Source organism: Schistocerca americana, chromosome 3 (genome assembly GCF_021461395.2).
Source record: "Schistocerca americana isolate TAMUIC-IGC-003095 chromosome 3, iqSchAmer2.1, whole genome shotgun sequence".
Classification (NCBI taxonomy): domain Eukaryota; kingdom Metazoa; phylum Arthropoda; class Insecta; order Orthoptera; family Acrididae; genus Schistocerca; species Schistocerca americana.
Window position 1 is genome coordinate 450,038,501 of NC_060121.1, and position 21,431 is coordinate 450,059,931.

General features: G+C 43.0%; 1 protein-coding gene across 1 annotated transcript in view; it reads right to left on the bottom strand.

Annotated features, from left to right (window-relative positions):
- Positions 1-21,431, bottom strand: part of LOC124605272 — a 277,629-nt gene that overhangs the window by 113,897 nt on the left and 142,301 nt on the right. The window lies entirely within an intron of this gene.

Below are 21,431 nucleotides of genomic sequence, written 5' to 3' on the forward strand. Positions count from 1 at the left end.
TGCCAGCTCGGAATCTGGGATATTTTCTTCCACGGATCGTAAATTTTTTCTCACTTCGCCGGGTATTTACTTTATATTACTGTTGCTCACGTGGACGTATGACAACACAATTATTGCTATGTTAACTGAAGCAATAATGAACAGCTATGGGCTCCCAGTTGTAAAACAACAATGGATCGGTATAAGGTAATGTTATTTGCGATTGGCGCACATTATACATGGGCGCCCGCTCGAGCAAAAAGAGATGGCGACAGGAATTCAGAATAACTCAGGTAATGGAAAGCACTAAATTTTATTGGAGGCATACGTAATTTATTACATCCCTGATATTCGATGGCTACCCACGTAGCAGGACTGCTCAGAGAGGCCCATGTATCACGAATTTATTGGATTTTTTAAGGGTGAATGTAAGAAGGGCGAGTTTAATTAACAGAAGTTTCAATTTATGGTGCAAAGTATATACTTTCTGTCAAAAAATAATGAGAAAGGGTAAACATGGTCTCTCGATTGCGGAGCTCATTTCAGTCCTTTTGAATCAGTCCACTTTGAATGATTTTGTGCTCGCTGAAATACCGGGCCGCCGTTCTGTGCAACAAAGGCAGGCCGAGAGAAGAGCAGCACTTTCTCTGAAGCCGACTTCCGTTATTGCTTTCTTCGACATTCTGTCGTTAAATGGCTACAAGGCACTGGATCTATCACAAGTGAGGGACAAGAGGGGGCACTTGTCCACGTTCCTGTAATCTAGAGTGCATCAATTCTTTGGAATATAGCAAGTTTTTGTGTCACCTGTAAAATTTAGTTCCTATGGCATGTCATGTTTTGAAACTGACCTACTTATTTACATCAGATACAGCAATTTTAGAACTGTGCTGCCCCCCCCCCCCCCCCCTCCTCAGAAATTTATACAGACGCCCATGGATACACTGCCTTAGCGATCACTGAAATTTCTGTGTAATCAAGGGCGTAACGTTATAGCCAGCTATGCGGGCAGGCCTGGTACTTTTTGGGGCCCACAGAAAAGCAAATAAAATACCATTATTATTAGGATTAAAAGTGAATATAAAACATTAAAATATATACACGTATAAATAAAGAAATACGTATAATATAAACGGTCAAGTCAAATACAAGTCTGCACGGAAACACATCAAAACGATTTCGAAGAAGCAGTTAACGCTGAGCTGAGTTTTGCACAGCTCTGTGTAAACAATGCTTATACTTGTCTCTCGTAACATAGGTCTACAGCATGATCTTCGGTCTACACAAAAGAGTGGGGCATATTAATTATTACAAGACACTGACGACAATGAAAATTTGTGCCAAAATATCAAGTTTAGGTAGAAAATAATTCTTCCTTGTTACTTGACATGATATTATGCAGAGTTTTGCTAAACATTTCACTTTTGTCACACTTATATTAGACAACAGTGTCAATTATCTGGTAAGATGTGGTGTAGTGACTACCAGTCAACGGCCAACTCAGGTTCAGACGAGCTATTCGCGGGAAGTTAGCGGTAGGTGCATCGTTAAGTTGTGTGAAGTCTTTCAAACTTGACTTGAACCGTTTAAACTTCAACATTTTTTCCTTTTTATCTAGGTACTTTTACAGAAAAATGAAACCTTTGGAAGTTAAGTACGAACGTCTAAGCGGTGCACAAAAAAGAAAGAAAATGCGAGTGTTAGTAAAAGAAACATACATATTAGTGAAAATAAGTAATTTTTTCTCTTCCAAGTGGTAGTACTAGCTCAATGGTTACAGAAATTTGCAGTATCGCAAATGAGCGCGCTTCTGAAGCGAAGTGATAACAGTAATTGTGAAAGCGAAAAATATGAGTGTAATAAAATCGCCATAAATATATTGAGGCCTATTAATGTCACAGACTATTCAAATGATCTTGCAGATTATCAGTTAGATGTAAACGATGAAATTAAAAAGTTATTTGTGAGGCAAATCCTTATAAGCTAGCAGGTCGATTTTTCAAAGATTCTTCACGTTGAGAAGACAGAGAATAGTTAGGTTATTCACCAAAAAATGACTACTTATTGTAAACCGTGATGGCTCTTCGGAGAATAGAGGTCGTCGTCGCTTGGAGAAAAGAGGTTCGAGATTGGAGTTGACTAACCAAAAGTGTAGTGTGACACGAAACTAACCATGCACATTTGAATGCATGCGCTATTTTCAATTCGTGGCGTAAGAAAAAAACGATAGACGCGGGTATAGATTCAGTCCAGTAATGTGGCTTTTCGGGATATATCGAAGAAATAGGAAAATCAAGCAGTGGAAACCTTTTAGCAAGTGTCGAACTTCTCACAAAGTACGATCCGATATTACGGATCTAATAAATAAACCAAAGTACATGCAAAATAACCCCACCCTCCAATTCAAACGTTAAAGCTACCCAGTCATTTCTATTATTACAAATGCAACACAGGACATTACAAAAAGAAATCAGTTAACAAAGATAGTTTGATATGTTACAGTTTGAATGGTGTCGCTAGAATGCCTTGTGACGTAAGGATAAATGAAAGCTTTTGAAGTTATCGTCAAATAAAATATGAAAGTGCATTAGGAATAGAAAAGTAAATTCTAAGTGCAATAGACGAAAAGGGAGTCTTGTTAACTAAATGCCGTGGTCAGGGTTATGACGGTTGTGCCAATATGTCAGGCATATACAAAGTTCTTAGAACAAGAATTCAACAATGACAAAGAACTGAAAAATGTGTGCTCTGTGCAGCTTTTAATTTAAATCTAGTACTTGACGATGTTGCTTGTGGAATTCAAGAAGTCAGGTGCTTTTATGACACAATAGAAACGTTGTATCTTTTCTTCAGTCACAGTAAAAGACTGGAACTTGTAGTGTCTTCTTGTACTTAAAAAAAAAAGCTTTGCCCAACACGTTGGTCTTCGAGATACCAGTCTTTTAAAGCACTTCGTTATGCTTATGTCGATGTACTTGGTCTCTGTCAAAAATAATACTGATATCTAAGAAAAGGAAAGAAAGAGGACACGCTGTTGTTTCTAAAATCCAATAACAGAAATTTGAATTCATTTTTCAGATAGTGCTGCAATCAAAGATTCTAGAATATACTAATTTAGCAACGCAGATTACGCAGTGGGGAAATGTAGAACTCGATAAACCATGTTCTTTTGTTCAGAATGTATTTGATAATTTACGTCGCTATCGAAAGAAGAAGCGATGTCATCAGCTACGTCTTTGACAAAGAAATGGGACGTTTCATCACAAATTGAAACTAAAAGAATTCGAAAACTGAAACAAAGTTTTGTTGAATTGTGTGAAGATGAGCGGCTAATGTATCAAAACATACCTTTCACAACCATTGTTTTAATGGCTGTTTGGACATTTTGTAGCCCAGTTAAAGAGCAGATTTGGGGATATGTACAATGTTAACCTTTTCTTCAAATTTGTTTCCCAGAATTTCTATATTCTGCTTCTGATGAAGAGATTGACAATGGACCAGTAATTCTTCTAAAATAATATAAGGACGGTTTATCCAGGGAATTCCCAGACAAGATAACAGGATTGGAAAACGCTCTGAGAAGAGAAATAGCCTTATTAAACTCTGTAATTGACTTAACAAAACTGTCATCAATAGATAATTCGATCTTAGCTGCTAGCGTTCCGGACTTAAGCACAGAATTTGGCCTGTTTTTAACTATTCCGGTTACTATTTTTTCGGATGAACTCTCATTTTCGTAGCTCAAGCTATCTGCGGAGTTCTGTGACCAAGACAAGTTTAGTACACTCAGCCTCCTCAGTATTGAAAGTGAAAGAGCTAGAACCACTGTTGTCAGGAAATTGTCAAGTACCTTCGCATCTGAGAAAGCATGTTCCCTTTTCAATAGAGATCAGTTTGAGTACTGTGAGGTTTAATAAGTACAAGTACATCAAACAACAGCTATAAGTACAGGCCTATGCTTATTGCTACTGAGTGTCAGTCACTATAATGTATTTAATTTTAGTAATATTTACCAGTATTAATAATTTTGTGATTCTTCAATTTCTCCAGGCGTATTTCATGACGAAATAAATCTCGGGTGAACAGCCTGGTATGAGTGTGCATAGGACACAGTATTTCGGCAATCGACCACGTTGCCATCATCAAGTGCACTGATGCAGTACATCAGCGCACCTGGTGATGGCAACGTGGTCGATTGCCGAAATATTGTGTCCTATGCACACTCATACCAGACTGTTCACCCGAGATGTATTTCGTCATTAATAATTTTATTTCATACTTTGAAAACTGTGAACAAATACGCCTAATCCCTTTGTTTATAGCACACGGGATTGTACAATACACTGCATTAAATTTCTACTTTCACCTGGTGTTATTAAAGTTACGTAAGTAACTGATAGGTTATACACTTTATTTTAGGGGAGTCGGATTTTTATTTTCGCGGGTGGGCTCCTATCGCATACGTTACATCTCTGTGTGTAATAATTGATTTTGGAATCATTTATTGACATGTTAGACTCATTGAACACAGTGCTGTCTAAAGCTGGTAGCGATCGGAACGGAGTCGACACCGGTTACGGTGTTCAATATTCCCATTAGTCATCTCGCACAAGAGTCTTCTTAAGAGAGTACAAATACATTTGTTTTACTCGAACGTAATAAACAGAGCTTCTTTTGTTTAAATTGTTTCTCAAACCTACTTGCAGACTTCCAAAAAATATTAATTAAAATTTGGAGTACTTTTTGTAGTCTAGCCAGAGGGCACGATAAGACCTATTCCACAATCCATTGGCCCCCGCCTGTCTAATTGAATACACAAAACATAAAAACCTGGTTATGCTCACTGGGGAAAATTTTTTTAAAAATCTAGAAAATTGTAATAATTTGAGTTGTTTCGAAATAAGGACTTTTCTGAAAATGTAGACAAACCACAGCATTAGTACAAGTTCGCTAATGTTGGGCATGCTATGGTCTGTGAGCTAGATGAAAACGGTTATATTAATGTTTGAGGAAACGTCATACCTTTCAGGAAGCTGGCAGTTTTGCATAGTGGCTCTGCTGCGATTGAGACAAGCACGCCTACTGTACAACACGAGCGCGTTCCTCAGGTGCCAGTCCAGCGATGTCCATGTAGAAGTAGTTTCCACACGCCGTCTCTGTGACCAGCAATTGCGAATGCGGGGAACTGACAGAAAAGAGATCGGAGGCTAGTGAGCTCCATTCTGCCTTGAGTTCAGGTCAGCGCAAAAACGCAGCTGCGTCAAAGAAAACGGCGTAATTTTCCATGAACAGCGTGACAACGAAAAAAAAACAAAAAAAAACCATTGGTAGTGTAGTGATTGCTAATACTTCACAAAATGAGGGAAGCACCAATAACGGGAAGAGGAAACGAAATGAAACTTTGCAGGTTGAGAGGTTATGTGATGTTGTTTCAGTTCTTAGAACATCGAGTCAACTTTACAAACAACTTGGCAGTATGAGCCCACTTGTGAGTATGATGATGTATCTCATCTGGCATAGATGCATGCACTGATTCTGTTGGAATGTATGTCATAAGACCATTGTGTCCTCCTCTGAGACAAGCTGGCCTGCAACTGTTTTAACTGCTCCTAGACATCCTGATACGGAGTTGATGTCCAAGCTGGTCCCATATATGTTCTATTGCAGACAGAATTGGGGCCTTGCTGGTCACAGTTATACGTCAACATCACATAGCCAGTCTATAGGGACGCTGCCATTTGTGGACAGATGTTGTCCTGTTGAAAAATGGCACCACGATATATGGCATCAGAGGTAACACATGAGAATGTAGGATGTCTGTGATGTACTGTTCTGGCATCAGAGTCCTCTCAGTCATTACCAGCCATGACCTGCAGTCATACTCAAAGCTTCCCAAAGGATGCTGTCATGAGTAATGCTTCTGTCCAAAATATTGGAAGAATGAGACCTATCCCCCAACCATCCCCTTACTCGCTGACGATGGTCATACAGGGTATTGCAGAACCGCTATTCATCGCTGAACACAATGTGATGCCATTCATTGGCACGTTCCCCAGTCAGAGCATCACTCCAACCGTTCGTGTTGTGGTGTTAATGGTGGATTACACATGCGACAGTCCAGTTGCTGCTAATCAGATCAATGATGTGGAATGGCAAAGAATGTTGCAGGGAACCCATTACTTGATGGAAGCTGCAGATGTCAAGGGGTTACAATGTGCTTGATGCACAATATGGTGACCCTCCCCTGTGGTGGTTAGATGTGGTCACCAAGAACCTTGATGATACTCATGCTCCCAAGCAGTCCAACAGTTGGCCACTGTCACATCCAAATGCCCCACAAATATGGATGCTGCATGTTTCAGCCAAATGGACACTCAGAATGAGGCCCCTTTCAAACTCTGTCAGGTGCTGATAACGCTGTCTCATACAGGTATGCAACATCACCATGTCCTTCACTGTGATCTGACACCAGCACCTGACCTCGGGTGATCACTGTCTCGTGTGTTTGTTGTAATGGTACATTTAATGCTAATTTGTTCTTTTGTTTATTTGTCTGCTCGTTTTTGTTTGTCAGCTCTAGTTGTCATCATTTTTTATTTTATCTTCAGTTGCTAAATGCTTTTACACATGTAGGTCCATCCACTGCGTGGTCGGACGTCAGTGTTGCTGGTTGCCCAGATTGGCAATAATTGGATTATCTGACCACTGCATCAGTCCATAGAATTGGCGAGTGGTCTGCTTGATGTGGTCCTTCAACATGGGGACGCCAGTCTGTTCCCCTAGGGGAGAAGCATCTAGGCAAGTTCAGAGCCAGTCGTAGTGCTTTATTCTGCACTTTCTGCAGTTATTTTAAGTTAACTTGGGCAGCATTTCCCCAGGCCACAGACATATACTAGTCTCATGAGTTCCAGGTGTGGTGTAATTCCACACTGTGTGAATAGCGTTGAGTTTGGGTTTAAAAGCGGGTAAAGATTGAGTAGATGACCCAACACTTCACCTACCACTTCATGGATGTGCAGACCCCAGGCCAATGTCTGTCTAGGGTCACACTGAGGTATTTCCCAATAGGTGAGAATAGAATGGTGCCTCCTGTGATACGAAATTGCATTAGATCTGCTGGAAATCTTCTCCTGGTAATAATCAGGAGCTGGCTTACTGCAGCATTCATCTTGAGCCTCCACTTGGTGGCCTAAGATCCTAGGTTATCACAAGATTCTTGCAAACAGTGTCTCATTATATGCACACTTATGCTGCATGCTAAGAGCACAGTGTTGTCTGCATAAAGCGCTAGCTCCACGCTTGGGGTTTTTTGTATATCAGACATATATAATATGTACAGCAAGGGCCTTAGTACAGACTCCTGTGACACACACACCCTGATTTGCCTCACTGTGGACTGTCCTCCATCTGTTCGTGCATGAAACATACACTGTGAGATCAAAAGTATCCGGACACCCCCAAAAACATACGTTTTTCATATTAGGTGCATTGTGCTGTCACCTACTGCCAGGTACTCCATACCAGCGACCTGTGTAGTCATTAGACATTGTGAGAGAGCAGAATGGGGTGCTACAAGGATCTCACGGACTTTGAACGTGGTCAGGTGATTGGGTGTCACTTGTGTCATACATCTGTACGAGAGATTTCCAGACTTCTAAACATCCCGGGGTCCACTGTTTCCGATGTGAGAGTGAAGTGGAAACATGAAGGAACATATACAGAACAAAAGTGTACAGGCCAACCTCGTCTGTTGACTGACAGAGACCGCCGGCAGTTGAAGAGTTTCGGAATGTGTAATAGGCAGACATCTGTCCCGACCATCACACAGGAATTCCAAACTGCATCAGGATCCACTGCAAGTATTATGGCAGGTGGGAGGTGAGGTCGTCATAAACCACACATCACGCCGGTAAATGCCAAACGACGCCTCGCTTGGTGTAAGGAGCGTAAACATTGGACGATTGAACAATGGAAAAACGTTGTGTGAGGTACGCAATGTGGCGATCCGATGGCAGGGCGTGGGTATGGCGAATGTCCAATGAATGTCATCTACCAACGTGTGTAGCGACAACAGTAAAATTTGGAGACGGTGGTGTTATGGTGAGGTCGTGTTTTTCATGGAGGGGGCTTGCACCCTTTGTTTTGCGTGGCACTATGACAGCACAGGTCTACATTGATGTTTTAAGCACCATCTTGCTTCCCACTGTTGAAGAGCAATTCGGGGATGGTGATTGCTTCGTTCAACACGATCGAGCACGTGTTCATAAGGCATGGCCTGTGGCGGAGTGGTTACACAATAACACCCCTGTAATGGACTGGACTGCACAGAGTTCTGACCTGAATCCTATAGAATACCTTTGGGATGTTTTGGAACGCCGACTTTGTGCCAGGCCTCACCGACCGTCATCGATACCTCTCCTCAGTGCAGCACTCCGTGAAGAATGGGCTGCCATTCCCCAAGAATCCTTCCAGCACCTGATTGAACATCTGCTTACCGATGCAGGGCGCCACGAACTTGTAAGTCATTTTCAGCCAGGTGTCCAGGTACGTTTGATCACATAGTTTATGTCCCTTAGGTAGGACAGAAGCAACTTGACGTGTAATGCCGGCACCCTAGTACAAATAGCTTGTATAGGAGTCCGTCATGCTACACATTGTCGAATGGCATTGACACATCCAGGAGTACTGTCCCAAGGTATTCCCGACTGTCCAGCGTTCCCATTACTTGCTGCACTAGACTCAGGAGTTGCTGTTAGGTTGAGTGCTCTTTTTTGGAATCCAAACTGCTCATCCAGTAGGAGACTTTCATCCCTAACATGTCTGGTCAGTCGTTTACCACACAACCTTTTAAATTCTTTCGGAAGGGACAGCAGATGGCTTATTGGCCTATAGTTATGAACAAGCCTTGGATCCTCGCTTGGTTTAGGAATGGCGATCAGTTCCATATGCTTCCACGTGGAGGGAAATTTGCCAGTACATTAAACTTGTTAAATAACTGCTTCTGGTGGCATTTGTTTAATGATGGTGTTCTGCCAACAGCACCTGGCTTATGGGGATTGAGGTAGGAGAGGTATGTCTCTACTTATTCATCTAACATTTCATTTATAAAACCAATTTCATCCTAGTACCCCGCAAAAACAGGTAATCACTCGTCCACTAACCTGAATTCGTTCTCATCAAACACGTCGTCTATACGTGTGAAGTTCTTCATGAACGCATCCATCAAGGCATTTACCTTCGTCTCTGGTTCGCAGAATGTTACACACCTAACTTGCAGTGGTGGAATACGATGTTTCTTCTGCATAAATTGTTTCGTCATGCACTACGCACTGTTATCGTCCAGTGGCGATTTTGCACTTCCAATCACGATTCCTATGCCGATCGACAACGATCTTTATTTTGCAGCAAAGGCTATTTAGTCGCCGTTTCATCGAAGGTTGACGTGTCAGTTATCATTAATAGTACTGGGGCTCCTGGTGTAATTTTGATAACATATTGATATGCAAATTAATTAAATTGATCAGTTAATTACCCTCCACTCCTGGATGACTTGATGTGGCTTCCTCAGCCTGCACGTGGGTTCCTCCCCATCCCTCCCCCTCCCCATCCCTCCTCTTTTGGTGGGAATCTCGAATTTTGGCGGAAAATTCGAATTTTGGCGGGAATTTCTTTGTCCCAGGGCTGTGCTGACGTCCCACCCCACCCCCTACCCGAGAATTAGCGGGAAATTGATAATGACAGTGCCCTTTCCAGGACCTGAGCTCCGGTCCTTCTGGAAGGAAAGCCCAAGTGCACCCTCCACCACTGTCCAGATGCAGGAGAGGAAGATTGGTTTAGTGTGCTTTATTTATTTTGGTTGGGAAATTGAAGATCGGTCCTAATTGCACAACTAATTATGATCAGGCCTAATTACACAAATATGTGCTTAGGGCTGCACAAGGAGTGTCTAAAATCGCAATACAGATCAAAAATTGATGATGCCGTACAACTGATGTTATCCTGCTGGTAAAAAAGTTTACAGTGTCACTCGAAACTAACGGCAGACGTATTCAAACTCTACATAGGATGATCCCTTCACCTACACACTAGCGGGAAAAAGGTTGGAATGTAAACTACTATCTTTATTTTTGGCGATAACTGAGTTCAACTGACGAGATACTGGTATTGGACAGAGAGGAATTTAATAAGTGTATTACCTTCAACCATACATCTGTGGACTGTATCTATCCCTGTTTGACGCCAGAGTTCGCTACAGACGCCTCCCCCTGCATTGCTCGACAATCACCCTCCAGCAGTCCGCCCCCGGGAGCTGAGTGGTCAGCGAGACAGGATGTCAATCCTAAGGGCCCGAGTTGGATTCCCGGCTGGGTTGGAGATTTTCTCCCCTCAGGGACTGGGTGTTGTGTTGTCCTAGTCATCATCATTTCATCCCCCATCGACGCGCAAGTCGCCGAAGTGGCGTCAAATCGAAAGACTTGCACCCGGCGAATGGTCTACACGATGGGAGGCCCTAGTCACATGACATTTGTTTATCTACCCTGCAACCCAGTGATCTAACCCAATACACACTACAACAGCTGATGGAAAATGCTTCTCTGTTCTAATTATATATCGTAATCAAAGAGTCATAATGCAACACAAGTACTGGCGAAAATCGTTGTCCCGAAAGATTGCAACAGGAGAGAGGGCTGGCAGTTGAACGTGCATTCTCTTCGATGTATGGCCAGGAACTAGCGAAATTATAGGCACTCTTACCCCTCTCATTCCTCCCTCTCCCTCCCTCACTCCACCCACAGGCCAATTGCTACTGCGTGCCGCACATTTCTTTATGGCATAGCGCCCTCCCTCCAGCGGACGAGTGCACGGTTGCCAGCTGCACTCGGCCCATCCTGGGGCGACGGTCGAGGCAGTGGTTCTCCACCAACACAAAAGGATGTAATGCCCACTAAACAGTGCGAGATAAATGATGTTAAAATGTAGCTGTGCCCTAGACAGAGCAGAATCACCCCCAGTGCCTCCAGAAGCCTAGCATTCTGCAAGGAAAAAGACTTCACTGTAACAATTGCATTTAACATAAACACATCTCTTATAAGCGAGCATCTATTAAAAAAAGAAAACACAATCAATATGATAATAAATGTCCTGTTCCCATGAAAATAGGTGCAGTTCATTTTCTTTTAGGTTTTTGAGCAAAATCGCTATAGTTTGAGAGCATTCACCATGTTCAAATTATAAATAGTCGTGCATGAGGGCATTACATTCTTTTCAGATTGTTGAATTATCAATATAGAACGGCATCTATACGGTCATTCTTTTATGTTCAACTGCAGGATACAATATGCATCTCTCTCTCCCCCCACCTCACATTATTTTGCGACATCCAACGAATTGAAAAAGAAAGAACTACAGCAACGTGCCGATCACAGACGACGAAATTGCAGACGTCAGGGTAAAATCGAAAAAAAACTTCCACTATTTTGCTCAGAAAATTACCGATCACTGCAGACTGTCCTTGTTATTTCGAAACTGTCATCAGAGTAAAAAGAAAAAGCGAGAACTCAAACTACGAATAAAAAAAATCTATGTTAAGCGATTTCTTTCAGCTTGATGGACAAAGTAAATGGTTTCAGAGCATCCCTCATGTTATAATCAGTGTCTGTAAATAAATTGTCATGCATGTATGTATTACAAACATTTCAGACACGTGAAAAAACATTACAGAATATAGCCTTTCACCCCATTTGCTCACATTTCGGAAAGAAACACAGTCACTTTACTTTCGAAAACAACATGCTATAATTCAAGAGGTTGTTTCTGTTTTGTACACTATGGCAGGTCCTGTTTTACCAATGCATTGCTGTATTACAGTGGCATTTATGAAACAAATCGTGAGAGCCGCCTTGTAACAGAACCTCCTATAACATTTTACTGCATCACTTCCTTCTGATACATCGAAATCAAATAGCACATGTGTGCTTGCATATGACATTTTTACTCCATAACGTCCCTGTCCTCCCCCCATGAACCATGGACCTTGTCGTTGGTGGGGAGGCTTGCGTGCCTCAGCGATACAGATAGCCGTATCGTAGGTGCAACCACAACAGAGGGGTATCTGTTGAGAGGCCAGACTAACGTATGGTTTCTGAAGAGAGGCAGCAGCCTTTTCAGTAGTTGCAGGGGCAACAGTCTGGATGATTGACTGATCTGGCCTTGTAACACTAACCAAAACGGCCTTGCTGTGCTGGTACTGCGAACGGCTGAAAGCAAGGGGAAACTACATCAGTAATTTTTCCCGAGGGCATGCAGCTTTACTGTATGGTTAAATGATGATGGCGTCCTCTTGGGTAAAATATTCCGGAGGTAAAATAGTCCCCCATTCGGATCTCCGGGCGGGGACTACCCAAGAGGACGTCGTTATAAGGAGAAAGAAAACTGGCGTTATACGGATCGGAGCGTGGAATGTTAGATCCCTTAACCGGGCAGGTAGGTTAGAAAATTTATAAACGGAAATGGATAGGTTAAAGTTAGATATAGTGGGAATTAGTGAAGTTTGGTGGCAGGAGGAACAAGACTTCTGGTCAGGTGAATACAGGGTTATAAATACAAAATAAAATAGGGTAGGTTTAATAATGAATAAAAAAATAGGAGTGCGGGTAACCTACTACAAACAGCATAGTGAACGCATTATTGTGGCCAAGATAGACACGAAGCCCACGCCTGCTACAGTAGTACAAGTTTATTTGCCAACTAGCTCTGCAGATGACGAAGAAATTGAAGAAATGTATGATGAGATAAAAGAAATTATTCAGATAGTGAAGGGAGAGGAAAATTTAGTAGTCATGGGTGACTGGAATTCGATAGTGGGAAAAGGAAGAGAAGGAGATGTAGTAGGTCAATATGGATTTGGGGGTACGAAATGAAAGAGGAAGCCGCTTGGTAGAATTTTGCACAGAGCATAACTTAATCATAGCTTACACTTTGTTCAAGAATCATGAAAGAAGGTTGTATACATGGAAGAAGCCTGGAGTTACTAGAAGTTATCAGATAGATTATATAATGGTAAGACAGAGATTTAGGAACCAGGTTATAAAATGTAAGACATTTCCAGGGGCAGATGTGGACTCTGACCACAATCTATTGGTTATGAACTGTAGATTAAAACTGAAGAAACTGCAAAAAGGTGGGAATTTAAGGAAATGGGACCTGGATAAACTGACTAAACCAGAGGTTGTACAGAGTTTCAGGGAGAGTATAAGGGAACAATTGACAGGAACTGGGGAAAGAAATACAGTGGAAGAAGAATGGGTAGCTTTGAGGGATGAAGTTGTGAAGGCAGCAGAGCATCAAGTAGGTGAAAAGACGAGGGCTAGTAGAAATCCTTGGGTAACAGAAGAAATATTGAATTTAATTGATGAAAGGAGAAAATATAAAAATGCAGTAAATGAAGAAGACAAAAAGGAATACAAACGCCTCAGAAATGAGATCGACAGGAAGTGCAAAATGGCTAACAAGGGAACCTCCCCATCGCACCCCCCTCAGATTTAGTTATAAGTTGGCACAGTGGATAGGCCTTGAAAAACTGAACACAGATCAATCAAGAAAACAGGAAGAAGTTATGTGGAACTATGAAAAAAATAAGCAAAATATACAAACTGAGTAGTTCATGGGCAAGATAGGCAACATTAAGGAGAACGCGAGCACAGGAGTGCTGTGGTGCCGTGGTTAGTGTGATCAGCTGCGGAACGCGAGGACATTGGTTCAAGTCTCCCCTCCAGCGAAAATTTTACTTTTTATTTTCAGACAATTATTAAAGTTCAGGCATTCACACATAATCAACTTCGCTCTCCAAAATTCCAGGACATGTTCAGATTTGCTTGGACATATGCAGGATTTGACGATCTACACACGGAAAAATTTGAAAACGTTAAAAACATATGTTTTGACAGAGCAAAGGGAAAACTGTGCGACTGTGGAACTGTTGCATTCATTTGTTGCAGTTTATGTGACAAACTCTTATGTTTTCATCACTTTTTTGGGAGCGATTATCACATCCACAAGAAAACCTAAATCGGGCAAGGTAGATGAATCTTATCACCCATTCGCCAAGTGTACAAGTTAGGTGGGTCGTCAACATATTCCTGTCATGTGACGCACATGCTGTCACCAGTGTCGTATAGAATATATCAGACGTGTTTTCCTGTGGAGAAATCGGTTGACCTATGACCTTGCGATCAAATGTTTTCGGTTCCCATTGCAGCGGCACGTGCTTTCGTCTTCTAATCGCACGGTTTTGCGGCGAGGTCGCAAAACACAGACACGAAACTTATTACAGTGAATAGAGACGTCAATAAACGAACGGACAGATCATAACTTTGCGAAAATAAAGAAATTATCTTTTCACTCGAGGGAAGACTTGAACCATGAAACTCTCGTTCCGCAGCTGCTCACGCTAACCACGGGACCACGACGCTCCTTAGCACAGACTTTCCTTCTATTACGTATCTTCCGCATGGACTACTCAGTTTGTATATTTTGCTTATTTTTTTCATAGTTCCACACAACTTCTTCCTGTGTTCTCGATTGATCTGTGTTCAGTTTTTCAAGGCCTATCCACTGTGCCAATTTATAACTAAATCTGAGGGGGTGCGATGGGGAGGTTCCCTTGAAAGCAGAGGACAGATATAAGGATGTAGAGGCTTATCTCACTAGGGGTAAGATAGATACTGCCTACAGGAAAATTAAAGAGACCTTTGGAGAAAAGAGAACCACTTGTACGATATCAAGAGCTCAGATGGAAACCCAAAGCAGGGAAGGGAAAGCAGAAAGGTGGATGGAGTATATAGAGGGTCTATACAAGGGCGATGTGCTTGAAGACAGTGTTATGGAAATGGAAGAGGATGTAGATAAAGATGAAATCGGAGATACGATACTGCGTGAAGTGTTTGACAGAGCACTAAAAGACCTGAGTCGAAACAAGGCCCCAGGAGTAGACAACATTCCATTAGAACTATTGATTGCCTTGGGAGAGCCAGGCCTGACAAAACTCTACCATATGGTGAGCAAGATGTATGAGACAGGCGAAATACCCTCAGATTTCAAGAAGAATATAATAATTCCAATCCCAAAGAGAGCAGATGTTGACAGATGTGAAAATTACCGAACTATTAGTTTAATAAGTCACGGCTGCAAAATACTAACACGAATTCTTTACAGACGAATGGAAAAACTGGTAGAAGCGGACATCGGGGAAGATCAGTTTGGATACCGTAGAAATGTTGGAACACGTGAGGCAATACTGACCTTACGACTCACCTTAGAAGAAAGATTAAGGAAAGGCAAACCTACGTTCATAGCATTTGTAGACTTAGAGAAAAATTTTGACAATGTTGACTGGTATACTCTCTTTCAAATTCTGAATGTGGTGGGGATAAAATACAGGGAGCGAAAGGCTATTTACAATTTGTACAGAAACCAGATGGCAGTTATAAGGGTCGAGGGGCATGAAAGGGAAGCAGTGGTTGGGAAGGGAGTGAGACAGGGTTGTAGCCTCTCTCCGATGTTATTCAATCTGTATATTGGGCAAGTAGTATAGGAAACAAAAGAAAAATTCGGAGTAGGTATTAAAATCCATGAAGAAGAAATAAAAACTTTGAGGTTCGCCGATGACATTGTAATTGTGTCAGAGACAGCAAAGGACTTGGAAGAGCAGTTGAACGGAATGGACAGTGCCTTGAAAGGAGGATATAAGATGAACATCAACAAAAGCAAAACGAGGATAATGGAATGTAGTCGAATTAAGTCGGGTGATGCTGAGAGAATTAGTTTAGGGAATGAGACACTTAAAGTAGTAAAGGAGGTTTGCTATTTGGGGAGCAAAATAACTGATGATGGTCGAAGTAGAGAGGATATAAAATGTAGACTGGCAATGGCAAGGAAAGCGTTTCTGGAGAAGAGGAATTTGTTAACATCGAGTATAGATTTAAGTGTCAGGAAGTCGTTTCTGAAAGTATTTGTATGGAGTGTAGCCATGTATGGAAGTGAAACATGGACGATAACTAGTTTGGACAAGAAGAGAATAGAAGCTTTCGAAATGTGGTGCTACAGAAGAATGCTGAAGATTAGATGGGTAGATCACGTAACTAATGAGGAGGTATTGAATAGGATTGGTGAGAAGAGGAGTTTGTGGCACAACTTGAATAGAAGAAGGGATCGGTTGGTAGGACATGTTCTGAGGCATCCAGGGATCACCAATTTACACTCCTGGAAATTGAAATAAGAACACCGTGAATTCATTGTCCCAGGAAGGGGAAACTTTATTGACACATTCCTGGGGTCAGATACATCACATGATCACACTGACAGAACCACAGGCACATAGACACAGGCAACAGAGCATGCACAATGTCGGCACTAGTACAGTGTATATCCACCTTTTGCAGCAATGCAGGCTGCTATTCTCCCATGGAGACGATCGTAGAGATGCTGGATGTAGTCCTGTGGAACGGCTTGCCATGCCATTTCCACCTGGCGCCTCAGTTGGACCAGCGTTCGTGCTGGACGTGCAGACCGCGTGAGACGACGCTTCATCCAGTCCCAAACATGCTCAATGGGGGACAGATCCGCAGATCTTGCTGGCCAGGGTAGTTGACTTACACCTTCTAGAGCACGTTGGGTGGCACGGGATACATGCGGACGTGCATTGTTCTGTTGGAACAGCAAGTTCCCTTGCCGGTCTAGGAATGGTAGAACGATGGGTTCGATGACGGTTTGGATGTACCGTGCACTATTCAGTGTCCCCTCGACGATCACCAGTGGTGTACGGCCAGTGTAGGAGATCGCTCCCCACACCATGATGCCGGGTGTTGGCCCTGTGTGCCTCGGTCGTATGCAGTCCTGATTGTGGCGCTCACCTGCACGGCGCCAAACACGCATACGACCATCATTGGCACCAAGGCAGAAGCGACTCTCATCGCTGAAGACGATACGTCTCCATTCGTCCCTCCATTCACGCCTGTCGCGACACCACTGGAGGCGGGCTGCACGATGTTGGGGCGTGAGCGGAAGACGGCCTAACGGTGTGCGGGACCGTAGCCCAGCTTCATGGAGACGGTTGCGAATGGTCCTCGCCGATACCCCAGGAGCAACAGTGTCCCTAATTTGCTGGGAAGTGGCGGTGCGGTCCCCTACGGCACTGCGTAGGATCCTACGGTCTTGGCGTGCATCCGTGCGTCGCTGCGGTCCGGTCCCAGGTCGACGGGCACGTGCACCTTCCGCCGACCACTGGCGACAACATCGATGTACTGTGGAGACCTCACGCCCCACGTGTTGAGCAATTCGGCGGTACGTCCACCCGGCCTCCCGCATGCCCACTATACGCCCTTGCTCAAAGTCCGTCAACTGCACATACGGTTCACGTCCACGCTGTCGCGGCATGCTACCAGTGTTAAAGACTGCGATGGAGCTCCGTATGCCACGGCAAACTGGCTGACACTGACGGCGGCGGTGCACAAATGCTGCGCAGCTAGCGCCATTCGACGGCCAACACTGCGGTTCCTGGTGTGTCCGCTGTGCTGTGCGTGTGATCATTGCTTGTACAGCCCTCTCGCAGTGTCTGGAGCAAATATGGTGGGTCTGACACACCGGTGTCAATGTGTTCTTTTTTCCATTTCCAGGAGTGTAGTATTGGAGTGCAGCATGGAGGGTAAAAATCGTAGAGGGAGACCAAGAGGTGAATACACTAAGCAGATTCAGAAGGATGTAGGTTGCAGTAGGTACTGGGAAATGAAGAAGCTTGCACAGGATAGAATAGCATGGAGACCTGCATCAAACCAGCCTCAGGACTGAAGACCACAACAACAACAACAACTTCCCTGTACTGACCTGCCTGCAAAGTTTCTGTCTTCCAGCAGACAATCATTCGCAATAGCTACAGATTCTTGCATTCTAGTTTTGTAAGCAGTTTGATCATCACAGCCTGTTTCACGGAAACTACTCACATGTTGTCCACGAAGAGCTATAACTGAAGTGGTGTCTACTTTATAATTAGAGGTTATGAAGTAGGAGATAACACAGGAGGTGCGGTGACACGTATTTTTAGACACGCAATCACGACGATAATAATAAAAACAGTCATGATTCAATAGATTAGATACAGCCGATTTCCATTAGTTTTATGAACAAAATCGGTGTAGTTTTGAGAGAACTATCTGCATTTAAACTTTAACCATTTATACCACTCCTTCTAATAGAACATCCTATAAGATTTTACCGTATCTCTCTCTTTCAATATATCGAAAAAAAAGAATACTGTCTGCGTGTCGACATCGACCATATTACATATACATTACATGTATCTCTCCATTGGAGCAGGTGTCCAGTGGTCAAAGTCATTTGTAAAGACCTGTGTAAAGTTTTGTCGACTCTACTGGAGGAATACCATATCCAATAGACTATCAATCACAAGAGAGGGTTCTTGTATTGTTCTTTTATAAGCAGTTTAATACACTTTTTTTTTCAACTGTAACACATTCAAGCACTGTATGAATACGGCTTTGTACACTGCCATACACTTTGTTTTTCTACCATTACTTCATGGTATGTGTCAGGTGCTAAACCACATTAACACTTTTCGATCCATTGGCTTTCACAGAAAGCTGCACGTCGCATAGTGTAAACTCTACAGTTCCTGCAACAAACAAGATGTTTCTCCAGAATGAGATTTTCACTCTGCAGCGGAATGTGCGCTGATATGAAACTTCCTGGCAGATTAAAACTGTGTGCCGGACCGAGACTCGAACTCAGAACCTTTGCCTTTCGCGGGCAAGTGCTCTACAATCTGAGCTACCCAAGCACGACTCACGCCCCGTCCTCACAGGCAAAGGTCCTGAGTTTGAGTCTCGGTCCGGCACACAGTTTTAATCTGCCAGGAAGTTTCAGGACGTTTATCATTGAAAAATATGGAAAACTTCGCAACAGTTAGGTGTCGGAGATCGCAGAAACTTCTGTAGGCTACCACCACCAATTGTCTTCTCGTGCCCGTCTCATGGAATCCATATGCCGGCTGCACCAGATGCTCAGAGAGACTGTCACTGTGACTGCCAAGCAGTCAACCGATCAATTTACATGGGGGAGGGGAGGGAATAACCGTCCGGTGCAAATACTGGTCGCATTGAATCTTCTCAAACTTCCACCTAAAAATCGGAGAATACTCACAACATACGCAATCGTGAAGGCTGCGCAACACATATCGAGTATTAGTTCGCTATTCACACGCGCAAAGGGCGACGCGTTTAGGTCTACTGTACTCTGGTACTCTGCTTGACCGGTTTGGGAGGCTCATTGGCGGCTTGCGCCTTAAGACAGAAATATCTGTTCACGGACACTAAGCAGAGTCGTTCTACGAAACACTGACATGTGTATCAGTGTAATTACAATTAAATATTATGATCGCAGTGCCCATCTGGGGACATTCGACAATGAGCAAAGTATCAGAGATACTCCTTTATGATGAGTGTGACTCTCGAGATATCAGTTTCCCACGTAAATCTATATCCTCCTAATGACTGGACATGATTTTCCATGTAAAATCTTTCATACCCCTATGGCTGTACATGCATTGAAATCACGATTTTCCATGTAAAAATCCGATAATCTGTACCTCCTTTACGACCAGACATAGTCTGTTCACTTTCCACCCACATCATTTTCTTTGCATGTGTCTCAACACTGACCACAGTAACAATACGCTCCAACACATACCCACTTCAGACAAACAGTGCAATTAATGTTTATACATTTATAGCGTCCGAAAAAATTACGGTACGTCCACACTCACACTGGCCAGGTGTCTCCATTCTCCTAAGTTCTAGGAAATTATTTGACATTTAGGTCTTCCAGCCAGTCAGATTCGAGAACAGACTGCAGGTATTTTCAATCAGCGCTTTCGGAAGATGCTGCATCCCGCCAACCACTTTCTCAAACAAGTGTTGTAAAGCACAGGCCTCTGGCACTATGAGATAATCAACAGCTCCCTATGGACAAAAGGGGTGGAAAGACTTCACCGATATGGGTTGATGTACTGTAACAAACATCGCAGTCGATAGTGCGACAAAGAATATGTAAGAATCTGCTTGGGGGAGCCGATGAGAGGACGTTGTGAGTATCAAAGATGTTACAGCCGTGTTGCCTGCCATGTTTGTACACTATAGCAGATCCAGTTGAACCCCTGCATTGGTATATTGTGGAGGTGTTTACGAAATGAATCTATCACTCCTTACAGTCGGATATTCTCGTCACTGCGCTGTAATAACAATTTCCCACATCAAACATATCCTCTCTCACAGCTGGACACACGTAACTTTTTACAGGAATAGTAGTCTGATCCACTTCCCACACACGTCTGGTGATATGTAGGAACACCAAACACAGTAACTTTAAGTTCCAACTGCAGAACATTCCCGACAAGTAGCGTTATTACCATTTATAGGTGTATAGCACCTGAAAAATAATTGTGTGTCCACACTCACACCAGCTGGAAGTTACGCATGGCCTGCCACAGCTTACCAGTAGCAAAACTCCGATCTAGAGTCTTATATTTATGTCACGTTCGTTCTTGCATGATAGGTGACATATGCCGGAGTAGGAAGAACTGACACCTAATGTAGAAAGTGTAACTTAGAAGATTCTAGTGAACTTCGAAAATTCACCTCATCCCCACAAGATGTCTCGATTTCGTCATTCCACAAAATGATTTAACGTATTGGTCTTTCAGCCAGTCAGAATCGACACAGACTGTAGGTATGCTGATCTTAGGACGTAAATAAATGGATTGGTCTCCAGATTTCCCCATGAGTGCTCCGGAACCATACACTGATGTGATAGTAGCTGTTGGTACATTCCCATCCAGATTCTGTCCTTGCGGTATCGTTGGAATGGTCCACTGTTCAATGAATGGCGCTTATATTGGAGTCCTGCACTGACGTGTATCATGCTGTTTGAAAACCTCGGTGCACTTCCGTTACTCAGAACCAACATCACAGGGAGAGGAATGGAATGGAATGATTTTCATATACCAAAACAAACATGTAACTACCCTCATTCATCCACATATTTGTCGTATTTTCCTCAATTGTAGGTATTTTTCATGAACTTCTCAGTTTGACCGGTTTTTTCCGTAATTTCAAAGCATTTCACCCAATTACTCGAGGTCAAAACCACTGCTATCTACGACTTCTCACGCCAACAAAACGTCTCATCGCGTCCTTCTCGTGATGCTACCACTCAGTTGCATTGCAGCAAGGTTCTCAGTTTCTGTATCATTGTTAAACCACCACGTCCATTACTTTGTGAGTGCTGTATGCATGTGCACATATCGTGAACTGTATTAAATTGCCCATATCACATGACACAAATACTCTTTTGTAGAGCGAGAAATAGCCAGCTGCATAGAGGAG